Source organism: Bactrocera neohumeralis, chromosome 3 (genome assembly GCF_024586455.1).
Source record: "Bactrocera neohumeralis isolate Rockhampton chromosome 3, APGP_CSIRO_Bneo_wtdbg2-racon-allhic-juicebox.fasta_v2, whole genome shotgun sequence".
NCBI lineage: Eukaryota > Metazoa > Arthropoda > Insecta > Diptera > Tephritidae > Bactrocera > Bactrocera neohumeralis.
The window spans coordinates 15,997,082-16,015,314 of NC_065920.1; the positions used below are offsets into that span (position 1 = coordinate 15,997,082).

The 18,233-nt window shown below is 38.2% G+C and overlaps 1 protein-coding gene across 1 annotated transcript in view; it reads right to left on the reverse strand.

The window, feature by feature from the left end:
• LOC126754235 (cadherin-related tumor suppressor) overlaps positions 1-18,233 on the reverse strand; it is a 267,652-nt gene that overhangs the window by 127,442 nt on the left and 121,977 nt on the right. The gene's annotated exons all lie outside the window — the stretch shown is intronic.

Consider the following 18,233-nt stretch of genomic DNA (forward strand, 5'->3'; position numbering starts at 1 on the left):
ATTCAATAATCGAATTCGCAATGTGGCAACATTAAGAATCGCTTTGGAATCTTTTAATTAACCACATGGTTTCTGCTACACAGGAATCAATAATGTAATCGCAGAATTACATTAGATCAGAATTCGACGAAACTATTCACCGATGACCTCAATCAATGCAGATTACGAAGTGCGCCGCGGAATACCAAGCGCTAGCCGCCGAGTGGTCGCTTGGGCATTGATTAAGACACTTCTGCTCATTAATGTGCACGTCATGTTGCAGTGCAACACACACATACACACAAATATATGTGTACATGTAGTCGTCGTATATTTTCAAGCAAATTGCGCAAACAAAATCTATTAAAATCGTCTACAAAATGCAGATTGAGATTAAATGTCACCGAGTATTGGTAAATTTTGAATTTTGAAATTTATAAATGTGCATTTATTTGAATTTCAAAGCAAGAACCGCAAACGATAATGACAACAAGAAGAAACGTTGGCTGCGGTTGCGCCGAAACTATAATACCCTGAGCAAATAAAAAAGTTTTTAATGCAAGAACTTGATTTTGATTGGTCGGTGGTTTGTATGGAAGCGATTTTTCCTGAGATTGTAGACTTGTCTTAGGTAATAATTTAAGCGAAGTTTCGTGATGATATCTTGTCAAATAAAAAAGTTTTCTATACAAGAAATTAATTTTTTTTCGTCGGGTTGTACGGCGGCTATATGTTATGGTCGTCCGATCTGAGCGATTTCTATGGAGATTGTAGGTTTGTCTTAAATAATAATTTGTGCAAAATTTCGTGAAGATATCTTGTCAAATAAAAAAGTTTTTTATACAAGAACTTAACTTTAATAGATCAATTTGTACGGCAGCTATATGCTATAGTAGTCTGATCTAAAAAATTTTTTCAGAGATTGTGCTATGGCTCTTTAGAATATGCTGTGCCGAATTTCGTTAAGATATCACGGCAATTAAAAGATTTCCCAATACTAAAACTGAATTCTGATCGTTCAGTCTCTATGGCAGCTATATGCAATAGTGGTCCGATATCGGAGGTTTCGATAAATGAGCAGCTTCTTATGGAGAAAATAACCTGCACGAAATTTCAGATCGATAGCTTAAAACGTGTTTAACTAAAACGACTCTAGCTGTTCAGGGCATAACAACTACGCTTCGATTGGAACTTGTGTCTGTGTGAGTGCGCGATGGCGGCGGCATGCTAAAAGCCAATCACAAGAGAATAGAAACACGGTCAGAATACACAATAGAAATAGATATAGGTATACTTATAGATATAGATATACCTATGTACATCATAAGTTCATAATAATAAGTTGAAGGTGGAAAAAACTCTATTTTTTATATTTTCTTATTGAAGTATGCAGCACATCGATTTTGAGTAGTAATTATATTAAAAATATTTTTTTCAAATATTTATTTAATTTTGTAATTCAAGCGCTTGCCATAAAAACTTCTTGTTTTGGCTTCGCATACATAATTAACATTAATAAATTTTTATGAAAAAATGCACAAAACCGTAAAAGCACAATCACCGCCCCGAGAGTGAAATCAATGAGCCACACAAGGCACATATGGCATATTGCAACACATGCAACATTGACATAAAATGTTTCTTGATGACATTTGTTGCAAATAATCGACAGCGCTGCACTACAGCGAAGAGTAAGCGCTTTGAAAGAGGCACACAGAAGAAGCCAAAACCGACAATTTTAAAGAAGGGGCGCTTGAAAACGAAAGGAGTGTAAGAAGCCGCAGTCTATGTGTGTGTGTGTGTGTGTGTGAGCGTGTGAGCAAAAAGTGCAGTTTGCGCAGATGGCTTTTTATTTAAAATGTGCATATTTGTTTAACATAATAAACACAAAAATAAATGAATAAAAAAATTAAAAAATAAAAATAAAAAAAATTTTAAAAAATAAAAACCAAAATTCAAAAGCATAAAAACCATGTTGCAACAATGGCTGTGGCAATGCGCGCAAATAAAAACTAAAATTAGCTAAGCAAACAAAAACTGGCAAAAAATCGCAAAAAAAAATCACAAGAAAAAACGCAAAAAAACTGTAAGCAAACGACCAGCGTCTACACAGCGACGAAATAATAAACAAGCAGCAACAACAACAACAAATGCACTAATCAATGCATTTTAATGATTTTTATGTTGCGTTGGCAATGCGACATGTTGGCAATATTGCCGCAGCGCTTGCCACAGCAAAACCGCAATTGCGTACAAGTGCTTGTATGTGTGTGTGTGTGTGTGCGGCTGTTGAGTGGGCAAGAAATTTAGTTTTAAATTAAATTTCAACAATTTTATTTTATTGTTATTTTTGCGGCGTAATTTTATGCATTTTGTAGTTTCTCGAGCATTTTGTTGCAACGTTGGCGCAGCACAATTGCGGCGAGAGACACTTTGTCATTGAATTTGCTTTTATTCTACGATAATTTATTTTTGTACCCCATGGTTGAGGAGATATTGTCATGAAATTTTGCATGAAGTATTGCCAGAAATAATGTTGTAATTTACGAAGAAATCGTTTGGATCGAATCACTATACCATATAGCTGCCATACAAACTGAACGTTCAAAATCAAGTGTTTGTATGGAAAACTTTTTTAGTTAACGAAATATCGTCAAGAAATTTGGCATGGATTATTGCCAAAGGCAACTCTACAATCTCCTAAGAAATCGTTCAGATCGGAACACTATAGGACATAGCCGACATACAAGCTGAAAAATCGGTATCAAATGCTTGTATGGAAAACTTGTTTAGTTGACGAGATATCTTCATGAAATTTAGCACGGATTATTTTCGAAGCCAGGTATGCAATATCCGAAGAAATCGTTCAAATCGGATCACTATAGCATATAGCTGCCATACAACTGAACGCTCAAGTGCTTGCATAGGAAGTTTTTTATTTGACGAGATATCTTTTTAGCAAGGGTTATTTTCGAGGAAATAAATGCAATACTAACTGAACGCTCAAAGAAGTTCTTTACGGAACGTTTTGTATTTGTGAAGAGTCTTATAGCTTCGATGCGGCCGAGGTGAACGTTTTTGTTTTTTTTTCATATTTCGTTTACTAAGTTTTGTTGTTATTTGCATGTTGTTGCTATAACAGTTGAAAAAGTGAAAGTTTCCTACGCAGACAGCAAATTTTTCTGCTTTATAAGTTTATGGTGGCAAAACTAGGCCTCGAAAAAGTGTATGTCACGCCCGCGAAGTTCTTCACAACCGCTACAATACACAAATTAAACAAACTTCCTGACTGCCAGGCAACGCAGATATATTTATATACATAACTGTATATGTGTGTATGTCTTCAACTGTCAAATCAGCGAAAAATGACAAATGTGCCTATTGAAAATTACAATTTTCAACTTTCTGCCAGCCGCAGCACTATGTAACCACATGACGACGCGCGCAGACTCCTACAAGCGCTCACCCACTCCAGCGTACGCGCATATTTCCAAGCAAATAGTCTATATATATCTATATATATATATAATACTCGTATATATGTATGTATTTGTACTTTCATGCACACTCGCTTGCTCCATTCAATAGTTTTGTGTGTTCCCGGTCCACGTCTGCGCTCTTGTCAGCCTATGATTGATTGCCTGCGCAAGTTCATGAGATTTCGCGTTGCCTCTCCGTTTAGTTATTGTTTAGTATTGTCGACATTGCTGTATGCACATATTCATAGCGTACACATATGTGTTTGTATGTATGTGTTGTTATTGTAAATGTAAAGTCTGTCCGTCTGGCCTATTGTAATAGCCAAAATAATGGCTTTGTTTATCTTGGCTGCTCATAATCGTTTAAATACTTTTTATCTACACATTTTTCTCCATTCATCTTTACACATACACATATATATAACGCATAAATACATAGATGTGCCAAACACATACATATACATATATATATTGTATGTATGTTCATAGCTGTGCCAGTTCGTAATTTATTTTTATGATTTTTAATAACATTTTGCAGGGTGTGCTGCGTGGCAATAATTGTTCACTGCGGCCAAAAAGCTAAGCCACTTTTGTTGGGTTCATTAATTTAATGTTTGTTGTTTGTCATATGTTTTACATACACACACATATATGTATATAAGTAATAGTTTAGAGAAAGTGAAACTTTGAAAGTAAATTTCAAGCTTGCACTTTTAGCGCGAAAGTGGATCGAAGAAGCCTGAATTTTTTATTTATATTAATCAAAGCTTTATTATGACACGAAAACGCCTTGAAACTCATCCAAAATGTTTTACATTTCTGAGGAGAGACATATAAGAGTTTTGAGAACTTTTAAACAACGCTTAAAAATACATTCATAGTTTCTTAATAATGCTTACTTACAACTTTCGAACTGAACTGGAATATTGTTATTAAAAATGACTGCCAACTCACCTGAAATAAATAAGAAGATAAAAAAGTTCGTAAAAATATTTATCAAATATACAATTAATTTTGTAAATATATATATATATATATATATATATATATAAAAATATATATATATATAACAATACAAAGATCTTTTATATAATGATGATAAGATTTTGATGTTATTTATGTTCAAAATACATGGAATGGATAAACAGTTCAACCTGTACCAGCTCCATTTTCTACTATTCTGCTTACTAGTAATAAGTTAGAGAAGGAGGTAATAATCAGAAACTTTTATTATTTATTCGTGTGAAGGCTATATCGGGGCTCCTAATATTAAAAGGACAAATTAATTTACGCATCCTCCAATTATAATACATACTTGTACCACTATAAAGAAAATTATTACTGAATCATGGGCTGTTACAATTATATTATAAATTTGGAGCCAACTGGGGGAGAGAGTCGCGCTGAATTTTATTTCATGCCAATGACGTCTACATTTGACACACAGATGGCGCTACTAGAATTAAATCCATATGATTTTTAGTTAGTCCTAACCTTCAAAAAGCGCATGTATTAATTTGGCAACTTTTGCATCATTAGCTTATGATTTATGATCATTTTGGCTGAAGCAGCTTTATTTTGAAAAATTAATGGATTAAAAGGACTTTTAATGAAATATTGCTTTTTGAAGGAAAAAAAATAAAGTTGAAGCAAAAATTTGGCTTAATGACGAGTTTCTGAACGCTAACCTAGAAAAATCAACCATCAAGGGTTCATATAATAAGTTTAAACTTGTTAAAATTAGCACCGAAGACGGTGAACACAGTGGACCTCTTCTGGGCGTTTGTTACCGAAGGAAACATCATAAAAGTCCACAAAATAATTTTGGATGACCGTAAAGTGAAGTTGTTCGAGAGATAGCAGGCGCTCTAAAGATATCAACTGAGCGTGTACATCATATCATACACGAATATTTGGGCAAAGTGGGTGCCGCGCGAGCTCACTTTTGATCGAAAACAACGACGAGTTGATGATTCGGTGCAGTGCTTGGAGATGTTAAATCTTAACAAAACCGAATTTTTGCTTTTAAATGTGACAACGGATAACATATGTGCCCATCATTTTACTCCAAAGTTAAATTGACCGTCATCCAAGTGCAGTGCACACGATGAACCCGCTGCAAAGCAAAGAAAACCACAAAAGTCGGCTGCAAACGTTATGGCGTCTGCATTTTGGGATGCGCATTAAATAATTTTTATTGACTACTTTAAAAAGGAAGGATCAACAACAGCGACTATCACATAGTGTTATTGGATCATTTAAAGGACGAAATCGCCGAAAAAAGACCGTATTTGTAGAAAAATTAAGTGCTGTTTCACCAAGACAATAAATGGCATCGAAAAGTTTGGAAAAATCCATGGTTCAAAATGTGTTTCTTCCTTGAAGGGAACTAAGTTGAATAAAAAACGAGTTCTGCTAAAAAATTGTGTTGCTATGGCATGCGGGAGACTTTTCAATTGACCTGTTATGTTGTAGCCTAGTCAAACATGTCGTCGTTCGCTGAAATAATTTTTCAATTCCGTCAAATCTTGCCTGTATATAATATTAGTAGATTAATGTGGTACTTAAATATAGAGAATTAATATTTATATTGCTTCATTGAACTTGCAATGAACCTTTTTCGCATACAAGTATCGGCCAGAAGTATCTTGAAAAGCAAGGCCGCAGCTGATAAGGTCGCTAAAATAAGGGGACTTCACCTTTACTGGATGCCAGGTCACAAAAGCATGAGCAATAAAAAAGTCGACGAGACTGCCAAGTGTGGTCTGCGGCTGTCACCGGAAAACGTGATTGACATTGGTAAACTGATGTATTGTCTATGCAACGATCTGAAGTCAAGACATATCAAGGAAGAATAAAATGCGGCGAAAACTGCAAAAGTCGTATGTAAAAGGGTAAATCAGGAATATACAAGGTTTCTACTGGCACTCAAGAGAAGAGACTATAAGAACATAATAGGAATACTCACAGGACACAGTCTGGTGGCGAGGCACACCTACTGAATGCGGCTGACAGAGCGATAAAACTGCAGGAAATGTCAAGAGCGAGGCATCAGAAGAGCAATAGAGCCTCTCTTGAGCACCTACTCTGTAATGATAAGGCAACGAATCATACGGAAGAAGTATTTTTAGTTAGGCCACAGAGTGTGTCGAAATTTGCGAAAAGCACAGATATCCTAAAGGAGGACTATTGCTCTGGACTACATAACGGTAATTTATATCACAAGCGACCAATACTAATCTATGCATGGCGCATTAGTCTACCAGACTAACCTATACTAACGTATCATACCTTCTGATCAAATTTTACTCGGTCAACGACTAGTAAGTCCACCTTTTACCGTGAAACTCGTTGTCAAAAGTTGAGAAGAAAATAAAAAAAATATACAATTTCTCAATGAAAAGCAGATATATTTTCATAAAGCTGTTGCCCGAAGCAGATTTTCAACCCAAAAAAAGTGTAGTTTTGTTCTTCTTATCGCATAGCTAATTCTCTTAGCGGCTACCACAACACATTAGAAGTCATTAAAACACGAAACGTTTATCTCCATTTATGTTACCTTAGCAAGAACAACGCGCGCGCACACACACACACATGCAAGCACAGTAGACGCTGATGGCATACATATCGGGTATGCATTAGATGCAGCTATGCATCATCGATTCCACCATGGTAGGCCAGCCAGCCAGCGGCGCCGCCATCGACCGGTCATTCTACGCGGCGCATGAGTGACATTTTTGCCTGGCCGCCATTGACAGCTGTTTAACTGACGCAAACACACATACCCACACACACTCAGTTGATGTGGTGACACTGCTGTTGGCGGCGGTGGCGGTGCTGGGCTCCGGTGGCCGTAGTTTGGCGACCACTTCAATGGTTGCTTTGCCGCCTGCGACTCAGCGCCATTGTGTAGTACTCAGTTCGGCGACTAAATACTCGAAACTTGGCCACTCGACTATGCAGCGCTGCGACACTGACAATTTGGCCAACTTGTAGGCCATACTAATGTGGAGACAAACACACACACACACACACACAAACCATGTATATGTGGCATGCGGCGTTTTTATGTTGCGATGCGCCGCGATGTGTCAATCGATCAATGTACCGCGTTGTTGTTGCTATTATTTGCTTATTTTTTCAGCTCTAATGCTAGGTCTACACAAGCGTCACATTTTGGGGTCCATTACGGCGTTGATGGTGTGTTCAATATTTATATATGGCACTGTGTCTTTGCGCCGTCGGCAGCTTTTGTGTGAATTTTTTGCGGCCAAAGTTTTGTCGTGGTGCATGTGGTGGATGTGGTGCGTGCGTGTGTGTCATGTGTAAGTTTGCGAGCGTGATGATTTGCGAGTTCGACAATGTCTCTCTGGGGAGTGTGTTAGTGTCTAGTTGGCTGAAGCGCCGTTACTCATTCAACTGACAATAATTTAGTGATTAGCAAATGGTGGACAGAAAATTGCATTTAAAAAGATGCCCCACAGCCACTCACACACACCAACACATGCATAGCAGCCGCACTGCGTTATGAAGTGGCACAAAAAATGTGAGAAAGACGTTGAAAATATTTGCAGAATTTGGAATTTACGAGCTTGGCTTGAGAATTGCAGGCGGTGACCTCGAAAGGCATATTAATAAGGAAAGAAAAAAAATTGTTTTTATTAAGAAAGTACAAAACATAAAAAATTATAAAATAAAAATCTATAGCATTGACCTAATTCATACCAACGATTTCGAAATAAGGAGGTTTATTTCAAACCAAGGTACAAACCAAAAGAAAAAATAGAGAGGAACGTTGTTTTTGAACGGGCAGCAGGCGAGCAGTAAAGGGAGCGAAGAGCGAACTGAGGAGAGCATCTCTTGAAAATTTGGACATAAATATTTAAGGCATCTTAACCCATCAGATCTGGACAACCTAATTGTCAACAAGAATTATCAAACAAAAAGTTATAAGATAGTTTCAAACCGGAAGTGTAGTACTGTAATTTCATTTCCGGTTGATAACCTCTTCCTATTTCCGGTCTGTGTGTATGTCCGGCATCCGTGTTCCCAATTTCGCCCCTTTGCATATGCCACTCACCATGCAAATTTTTGGTGTATCCGGCGCCGCTGAGGAAAATAGCATTAAATTTGGTGCCGAAATCCCGAGATTTCTACCAGGCGACCAGGAGCATGTAGCAAGCAACCGCCGAATACAAAAATGCTTATAACTTCTAAACTACTAGTTGTAGAGAAAATATAAAAACGCAGAAATTTGTAGAATGTATGGGGCATATTTTTATAAAAGAATTTTTAAATTTAAATTTAACCAGAAATTTAGAAAATTAAAATTGTGTCCCAAATCGCCGATTTTTAAAGAAATTAGGCATTATTTTCATTGGGATTTCTCACATATTGGCCGATATATGCGGTACAAAGTCACCCCGAAGTTCGAAAATCTGCATATTAAGCATAAGAGGCTAAGAGGCTTGAACATTAGAGTGTAGAAGCGGCACAGCATAGATGGCATATGTATATAGAAAAAAATAGTGTGGCTGGCGACCTTAGATGTCCGAAACGCCGTCAACAGCGCTAGATGGGTAGATATGATCGACGCTTTCGAACAAAAGCTTTAAAATCCCGGAATACCTCACAGATGTGGTGCGGAGCTACTTTAGTAGTAGAAAAATGCTGACCCAAACTAAAGAGGGATTACGTCAGATAGCGGTTACGACAGGAGCAGCACAGGGATCTATTCTAGGTGCAGACTTGTGGAAATTCTTAAGACACAAAAAGCAATAAGCTACCTGGGCGTAGGACTGGACCCGATACTAACCTTCTGGGACAAATTCAGCAAGCCACAGGAAAGCCAGAGAACGGGAAAAAAGTTGAGTGAGTCAGCAGAACCATGCAAATAGCCAGTTGCCGTCAGCAACTGAGGAGCATATAATATAATTTGACTTTTGTTACAATTTTCCGCTTTGCTTCAGCTGCACGTGCTGCCAAAAGTCTATCATCAACAGCTTGGGGTTTGGATTTTGTATAAAGCTTGCCAGCAGTTTTCACGTATTTGTTGTTGCTTACTGCAAACTATTTGCAACATTGTTGCAAGTTGGCATTTTATGGCTAATTTTCGCTACACAACCATTAACTCGCTGAATCAACCAAAGAGGCACCACAGAGATAAAAGATAGAAAAGCGGTTATTATTTGCCTTTAGAAGCTAAAGTAAGAAAAAAGAAACATAGAACGAGGATTTAGCGCATTTTGCTTACTTAAGTGAGAACTAAAACATCAAAATAGCTGTGTATATAATTTGTGGCGAGTTACATTATTATTAAAGGCAGGCATTGAAACATATCAAAAAAGACAAAAATCAAAAAAAAAAAAAAATGCTGAAAATGCATAATACTTGCATTTTACAGTATTGCTTTAACATAATCTAACTACTCCAAATTTCGCCATACCACTGCCATGCTACACTCATAAGTATTGGGTAGTCGAAAAAGTCTTTTCGTATTTTTAATCAAATTTCAACTTATTTTTTTTTTGTATTTATACAAAATAATGTACGCCAAAAATGATAAAAACGATAATGTACCCTAAATCACTATACTACTTAGGGATATAACGGTACTTTTCACTGTTCAAATAGCACTACAACAACAACAATATAACAAGAAACTATTTCACTCGAACTCGAACGCAGATAGACAGCCATTTAATGGAGACACACACGCGCACTCAACGCAAGCGATCATGCAACAAATACACTAAGAGGCGCAGCAGAATCGATGGACATACGTAATACTGGCAGCCATGAAAATAAACTATAACAAAGCAGCAGCAACAACATCAAGTAGAAAATAGCTTGTCCAACGTAGCAAAAGTCGAGTGGTCGGCACATTTATGCTGTCAAATGCAACTACAACAGGCGGTGTCACTCTGCTGGTCACTCGCTGGCAGGCCGCTGGACGCAGCGAAAAGGCAATTGCGCTAGACGACTACACTCGACTGTCTCTTCGTTGGGTGCATGCAACATATGTATATGTGTGAGAGGTGGCGCGGCAAGATAGCGGTGAGGCAAGGTAGCGGTGTTGGAAGGTAGCGGTGTTGCAAGGTAGCGGCGCCGCTGTATGCTGCACTCAACGGTCACTGAAAATCGCCGCCAGCGAAACGCACAGTTATTTTTCGGTTACGCTGCTGGCATTTACTGTTTTACGTCAAAATGTTGCAACTATGTGCTAGCCGGGCTAATATGCTCATCTCTTTTCCGGTTGTGTTATTTATTTTTATTTTTGCAGATGCCACGCCAGCAACTGCTGATTTGCATTTTAGCTTGCCTTTAACTATAAAACTGTTGCTTTGTTACGAAACTGCCGTTTTATTATTATTATTTTTTTTGTGTGTGTGTGATTATTATTATTATTATTTTTGGCCCGCAATTGTGGCACAAGCTTGCTGCAGCATCTCTCGCCAAACGCATACGCATTTTTGCTGCCACAAAGGCGACTGCGCGCTGCCGCCACTTCAACCACATATGCGATGCGTCGCAGATACGCAAAGTGGCAGTGGCAGTGGCAGCAGCAGTAACTGCCATTTACTGTTGATTTGTGGCGCGGCCAGTCTAAACAGCTGGCTGGAACCCGCGCGCATGCGGCTGATTGGATGTGCCGTCGACCCGAGAGTCACTGCCAAACGCCGCTTTAGCGCACTTTTATTTAATGCGCTATCGAGCAAAATGCCTGCATGTGACTGCCGGCAGTGGCTACGACCGCTTATCGCCGTCAAACCGCATTCGTGCAACATTTTATACGCATTGCGTGCCGATTTGCAAGTTTTTATTTTTTAATTTCGCATTTTTTGTTTATTTTTTCTTGCTCCTTTGCTTTGGTTTTTGTGAAATTTAATGGCCCATACTTAAATTCGCGCCACGAAATGTGTCTTAAATTTATTTGCCCACTTGCATGCGCTGCCCGGCCGCACGGCGCGCAATCAATGTCATTATTATAATCTCAATGTCAATTTTTGCCAATCTGCGCGCATTCACAACAACAAGGCGGCTAATAAAAATAAATCACTGCAACAGCTAAATGCTACTGTGCGGCAAACGTTCAACGCGTTTTGCATGCCTGCCACATACGTATATACCGACGAGGAGTATGTGCCGCTAAATAAGCAAGACTCAGCGCGCGCCTAACAACAACGCTGCTCTCAACCGCGCCCGTGTCTGCCGCACGTACGCTGGATTGCCGCATGCTCTTTGCTGCTCTTTATGATTTGGCAGACATTCAAAATGGCTTTGGCCGGCCATAAAAAGTGCGCTTGACCATTTGCTCCTGTGGTTTTGGTTGCCAGTAGTAAGTAGTTGCAAGTAGAGACCAGCAAGTAGCAACCAATAACCAGCAACTATCAACTAGCAAGTAGCGAGTAGCGTACGTCGTCGCGCTCGCCGTCGTCGTTGCCTTCAGTCACCACTGTGCTGACCCAATTCTCAGCCGCTGCGCCAGACTGTAATTTCTTCTACGAGTTTATTGAATTCTTACGCGCATGTGCACATGCCGGCGTACGTGGCAGCCTACTTGCCACCAGTATTCAGCTGCAACACATGGTGGCACACACACACACACACACACTCGGAAACATAACTTGGAATTAGCGAAAATTACAAAGTGCACATTTGCTTCGCTGCTACCGGCTGCTTTGGCTGCTGTTACTGCTGCTTGCTGATTTAGCTACTGTGCCGCAACAGCAACAACGCATGAAATACAGCGCAGTTAGGCGATACTTTTACAGCACGCATACGCGCAGGCGAACATACTTTACAAGCTACGTTGTTTGCAGCGATAACAAGAAAATATATATAATACCCTTTACAAATACAAAATATTCTTTACAGGAACGGCATTTTGAGCGGTTAGTTTGTATGGCAGCTATATGCTCCAGTGGTTTGATCTGAACCATTTCTTGGGAGATTATGTTGTTGCCTTAGACAATAATACAAGCCAAATTTCGTGAAGATATCTCGTCGAATAAAAAAGTTTTCCATACAAGAACATGTTTTTAATGGATGAGTTTATATGACAGCTATATGCTATAGTAGTCCGATCTGAAAAATTTCTTCGATGCTTACATTATTGTCTTAGGGAATAATGCATGCCAAATTTCGCGAAGATATCTCGTCAAATAAAAGAGTTTTTCATACAAACAGTTCATTCCGATTGATCAGTTTGTATGGCAGCTGTATGCTATAATGGTTAGACCTAAACCATTTCTTCGGATATTGCATTGTTGCCTTAGATAATAATACAAGCAAAGTTTCGTGACGATATCTTCTGAAATACAAAAGTTTGCCGTATAACGATCGATCAGTTCCTTTGACAGCTATATGCTAGCGTGGTCCGATATCGGGAGCAACTTCTGATGGAGAAAATTACGTGCACAATTGCAAGGCAATAACTCAAAACCTGAGTGACTACCTCGCTTATATACAGAAAAACGAACAAGTTTAAATCAACCATGCTCCTCACGGTGATCATGTACTACTGTGGGCAAGAAATAGTAAGACTTTTTAATTTAAATTTGAAAATTATGAACAAAATCTTGCTATTTTTTACCCATAGTAGTCTATGTTTTACTTGAAGCCATGCTGGATCTCACGCCGCATCACCTAATAATCACTCAGGTTGCCAAACACACACTGCTCCAAATGACAGCAACAGGGTTTGGCAGAGGCAAGGTAATCTCTTCCCAGCAAATGAAGGACCTAAGTGCCGAAATACCACTAGCTTTCCTGCAAAGGGACAGCATTACCAAACGTGTAAACATCACCAGGAAGTTCAATGTTACCCTCAACAGTAAAGCTGAAAGGAACGATCCCAATCTCGAAGTACTGCTTAGGGATAGTACAATCGAGTTGTACACCGACGGCCCGAAAACGTCGAAGGGAATTGGCGCTGGAATCGCACACCAAACTTTCCATACCTAGGTAGTTTTTTGAGCATATTCCAAACAGAGGTTTAGAGAAGCACTTATATAACATGAGCCTAGCTTTTCTTGTGCGAATTGCTGATTCTGCGACTTGGAGTCTGAAACTCCAAAATACCTGCTAATTGACTGCACAGAAGGTGTAGGATAAAGGCCCTTGAAACCATGTTTTCAAATAGGGATCACATCGCCTCAAAAGCGCCTAGCAGTATATTGGAATTTATCAATTTGCTGGAGCTAGGTGAGTGGTTGTGACTTAGGAGAGGGCACAATAAACCGTAGGTCGCAGTACAATTCTCTTTACCATATCTATACATTTCATAAGATCTCCGACTTCTCCTTCGCGGTGAAAAACTTAATAAACACTATGCAGGGTATATAAAGCGCGCTAAGAAGCGGCAACACACAAGCATAAGTAAGCATAAGTGTCTATATGTACATATATAGCGGTTTTTGTGTGTTGACTTCATACGCAAATCAAATTACACTTTACTCAAATAATGTTATTCGCTTCCTTCTGCTATTATTCCGTTTTAATTTCAAAACTGTTGTTGCTTGCTACTTTATTGCGATACAATCGTAAATATCACTGTTTATTGTGTGCGTGTGTGTGCATACATATATGTATGTATGTGTGTGTCTCTGCATCTGTTTTGATATATCATTAAGTCGTTGAGTTTTCGCACAGTGGCACTTTTTATGCCACATTCCACACGTTGGTGCTGATTTGCAGTGTGCGGCATTTGAAGAGCAGCCATTAAATAGGAAAGTTAACTCAATTTATAATAGAAATCCGCGCTGTTAACAAACGCATTTTATTAGAAAGCAATAAATAAATGATTTATTAAAATTGCAACAATAAGAAACTAATAAAATTACCGTTAACTATTATTTCTACACTTTATAACTTTTTTATTAGTGATATTTTACGTTCCGGCAATTTGGATATAAACAATTCAGCACGCTTTGGAAGTTTAATTGACAAAAATAAAAAAATAATGATAAAATAATGGAAACCATTGCATACGACCCTCATGTAAGCGCTTTTCGATTTCTCAGGAGCTAAAAATTGCATAAAAAAAAGTTTGGAATTATTTTTTAAATATGATTTAATACAAAAAGAAGCTTGTTGTAGGGTTGTTATACGAGTTAATGCAAAAAACCTCATATACCGAATTTTCTTCTACGAATCGCTGCTGAATTGCGACAAAATCGAGCTGGCGCAAACGTTTATCAAGTCAAGTTTGACGGTCAGGTAAGTTGTGGCAAGTTTGGCAGGTGACCTGCACTGCAACAGCCAAACCATTCATTCGAATCTGTATCTGTCAACAATTAGATAGTCTGAAGAAAGCCCAAAAACGAGCAGTTTTGAGCAGTAGGAGAGGAATTGTGTTCCATCAGGATATTGGTAGGCCGCACACAACATCAACAGTGACTCGCCAGAAACGCAAGTAACGTGGTTGGGAGGTTCTTATGCGTCCATCTTATAGCACGGATCTCGCACCAAGCGATTACTACCTGTATACTGTATAAGAGAAATGATTTGCTGGTGAAATTTTGTCTCAAAAGGAAGTTATGAAAATCGCCTGTCTCAGTTTTTTGCAGCAGTGACGAGGTTTCTATAAGAGTGCCATTATGCAAACACCTTCAAAACGACAACAAGTTATTAAAGAAAAATACCCATATTTTATTAAATCATTTTAGCTATTAATATGATAGCAATTTAATGTAAAAAAAACTTATTTTTAGTACAACACTGTCACAAAACAGTCGCCTTCAAAGTAACTCCCACCAGATGTAATACACTTATGCCAACGATTTTTCCAGTGCTCTGAAACGCTTTTCATAATCACTTTTTGGGATGACCTTCAGCTTTTTCAGCGAATTTTGTTTTATCTCTTCGATGGTTGGGGGAAAAAATCACACTGAGCCAAATCTGGTGAATACGATGGTTATTCGATGGAATTCATTGAGTTTTTGGCTCTAAAGTCGTTCACAAGCGTACCCTTTTTGAAAGAAAAAAATACCTGGACGAGTCAAAATCATTCGAACGGACTAGCGAGAGAAGTCCAGCTCTCTTTCCAACTCTCTTTCACTAGCCTGACGATTTTCATGCACCATATCCATCAACTTTTTAATATTTTCATCAGTTGATGAGCTCGAAGGTCATTCAGAACGAGGCATGTCTTCTACGATCTCTCGACCGTCTTTGAAGGCTTCGCACCACCCGTAGGCTTATGGTTTTGATAGAACTGAATCACTGTAAGCCTTTTCCAACGTTCCGCTCACAAAATTTGGTTAGAAATACAAAATTTGGGACAAATTCTTTGCTTGACATTTTTATCCATTGTAAAAATCGCAAGGCACTACTGAGCTGTTAGTGCTCATATTTGGCATATTAATTAAGGTCTTAGCCTCTTATCAAAATATATTTTCTTAAAAAATCATTTACCCGGGGAATTTAAAATAAAATTTCCGGGTGTTTTTTCATCACAATATATTTTCGAAAACCAAATACTTTTCATGACTATTTTTTGAACTACCTTACTTTAACATTCAGTTCAGGAACAGAGTTTTAACAATAGTGTAACGATGACCCAGCCCCCATATTCGCCAGATATGGCTCCGGGTTACTTTTTCTTATTTCCAAAAGTATTCACTTATTTTTTGAAATAAGAAAAAGTGTAAAGAGTCGTCGTTCTACAAGGCAGGTGAAAATCGCTGAAAGAGCTACCGACTATCCCAAAAGGCGAGTTTGAGCAGTGTTTCAACGATTGGAAGAAGCGTGGGGGACTATTTTGAAGGCGACTACATAAGTATAGGCAAATGAATAAATTTTTCTTCAAAAAATTAAAACCCCGTTATTTTTTGAACATAACACGTATTAAATCACATGCGTTTTTGAAGGGAAAACTTCATAAACTAATATAAATCACAATTTACATTAACACAACAATATTTTCAAACAACTGGTAAGCTCTGATGCAAAAATACGAAAATGAAATCGAACTGGCAGTTTTCAGAATTTGGTTAGCATGTGATAAAAAGGACAATTTTTTTGCTTTTTAAGATTATTTCGAACCCTTTGGCAGACCAATAGTTAATATTATCTTAAAATGTGCCAAAAGAAAAAAATATAAATATATCTGTGGTAGTATCAGCCTTAGTGTAATAGTACATATGGTAAGCCTTTTCACGTGCAAAATTCCTTGACATCCAAATGTCTAAATTTTTTGTAATTTAAAAAATGTTCTGTGACATCTTATCACCCATCAGAAATTAAATAAAAACTTAATTTTTTTCCTCTAACGCTTTCCACTTCTAAAATAACCAACAAACTATTTAAAGCTTCAATAATAAAAGTCAAATGGATATTCATCAATTGATTTAGTAATTTCTATTTCTCACTCTCATCATTAAATACTTATTTTCATATAGAGTTAGTGCCGTCAGCCTGGTTACAGGCAGTGACTTCGTATGCGCCACAAATGCAAAGCACTTCAAAAGACTTAAGCAGCAAACCCAATGAAGGCGGAATATTATGAATGATAATGGATATTATGAATGAAAAATGCGTGAACAAAGGAAAGTTGCCGACCACAATATCCGCAGCTCAAGGCATATTTGTAAACATATATATAAACATATATGATAATGTATGAATATGTGAGCGCTGCATTTGTGGCATGCTTGCAACGGCTGCCGCTTTTTATTTTCTCTTTATTATATTAATAACTTTTTGTGATATATGAAAATTACAAACTTTCCGCATTTGAATTTAAATGAGGCAACTCGAAAGCATGAATGAAGTACAGAAAACAAAAATAACAAAAAAATGTTGCCGATTGACGGCGATTGCCTTTGTTGCGAGTCATCACTGCGGCGGTTTGCATGAATGACCGTTTGACTAGTTGACAAGTTGCCATTCAAAAGCGTGAATTTGCGCTGTACAACAACAACAAAGCGGCGCAGCGCATTCCTGAGTTTAACTAATTGCTCCAACTCACACACACACACAAATGTACACAAAAACACACGCTTGCGTTTGCAGGCAACAGCTTTTAGCGCTTCAAACAGGAATTTGTCAGCTATTGACAGCGACATTGTGCATTCGATGCGCTCGCTAGTGCAATTTACCGCTATATGTATATATACATATATTTTTTCAATATTTTTTGTATTTTGGTTTTTGCTGTTTTTGCGAAGTTCGTCTAGTTTCTTGAGCGGCAAATCGTTTGCGCCTTCATTTGCTCGCCGACGTTAGATCGCCGCATACCGTTACTCAAATATTTAGCGACACTTTTGCCATTTTGCTTTATTTATATCCGAGTTACGCGCGATTAAGTCGAGTTCGCTGTCAATCAAGTGGACAGCTGGAGCGACGCATTGCCGCAGCGTGCCTTTGCGCCTTAAACTCAATAACAGCACCGTTATATTTGTTGCTTTTGGGTTGCCCTGACCACATCATTAAAGTCCATCGTCACTACGCCGCTTGTGTGTGGTGTCAATTAATTATTATCCTGCCATCAATCACGGAAGTCTGGCGGCGGCTAGAGTGGCTGCGGCGACGACTGCGTACTCGCGCATGCGCCACTTGCAAGCCAGTGAGTTTGTCGCAGCGTGAGTTTGTCGCTAAGCGCGAGTTAAGTAAGCAATCAGCTGCACATTATGTGCTGGAAATACGCATGCGCAAGTGTCAAGCTGGTGAAACACACTCTTACATACATATACACATATATATATATTTGTAAAATCTGTATATTTTATTACACAATATATATATATATATATATATACCATAATACATAAG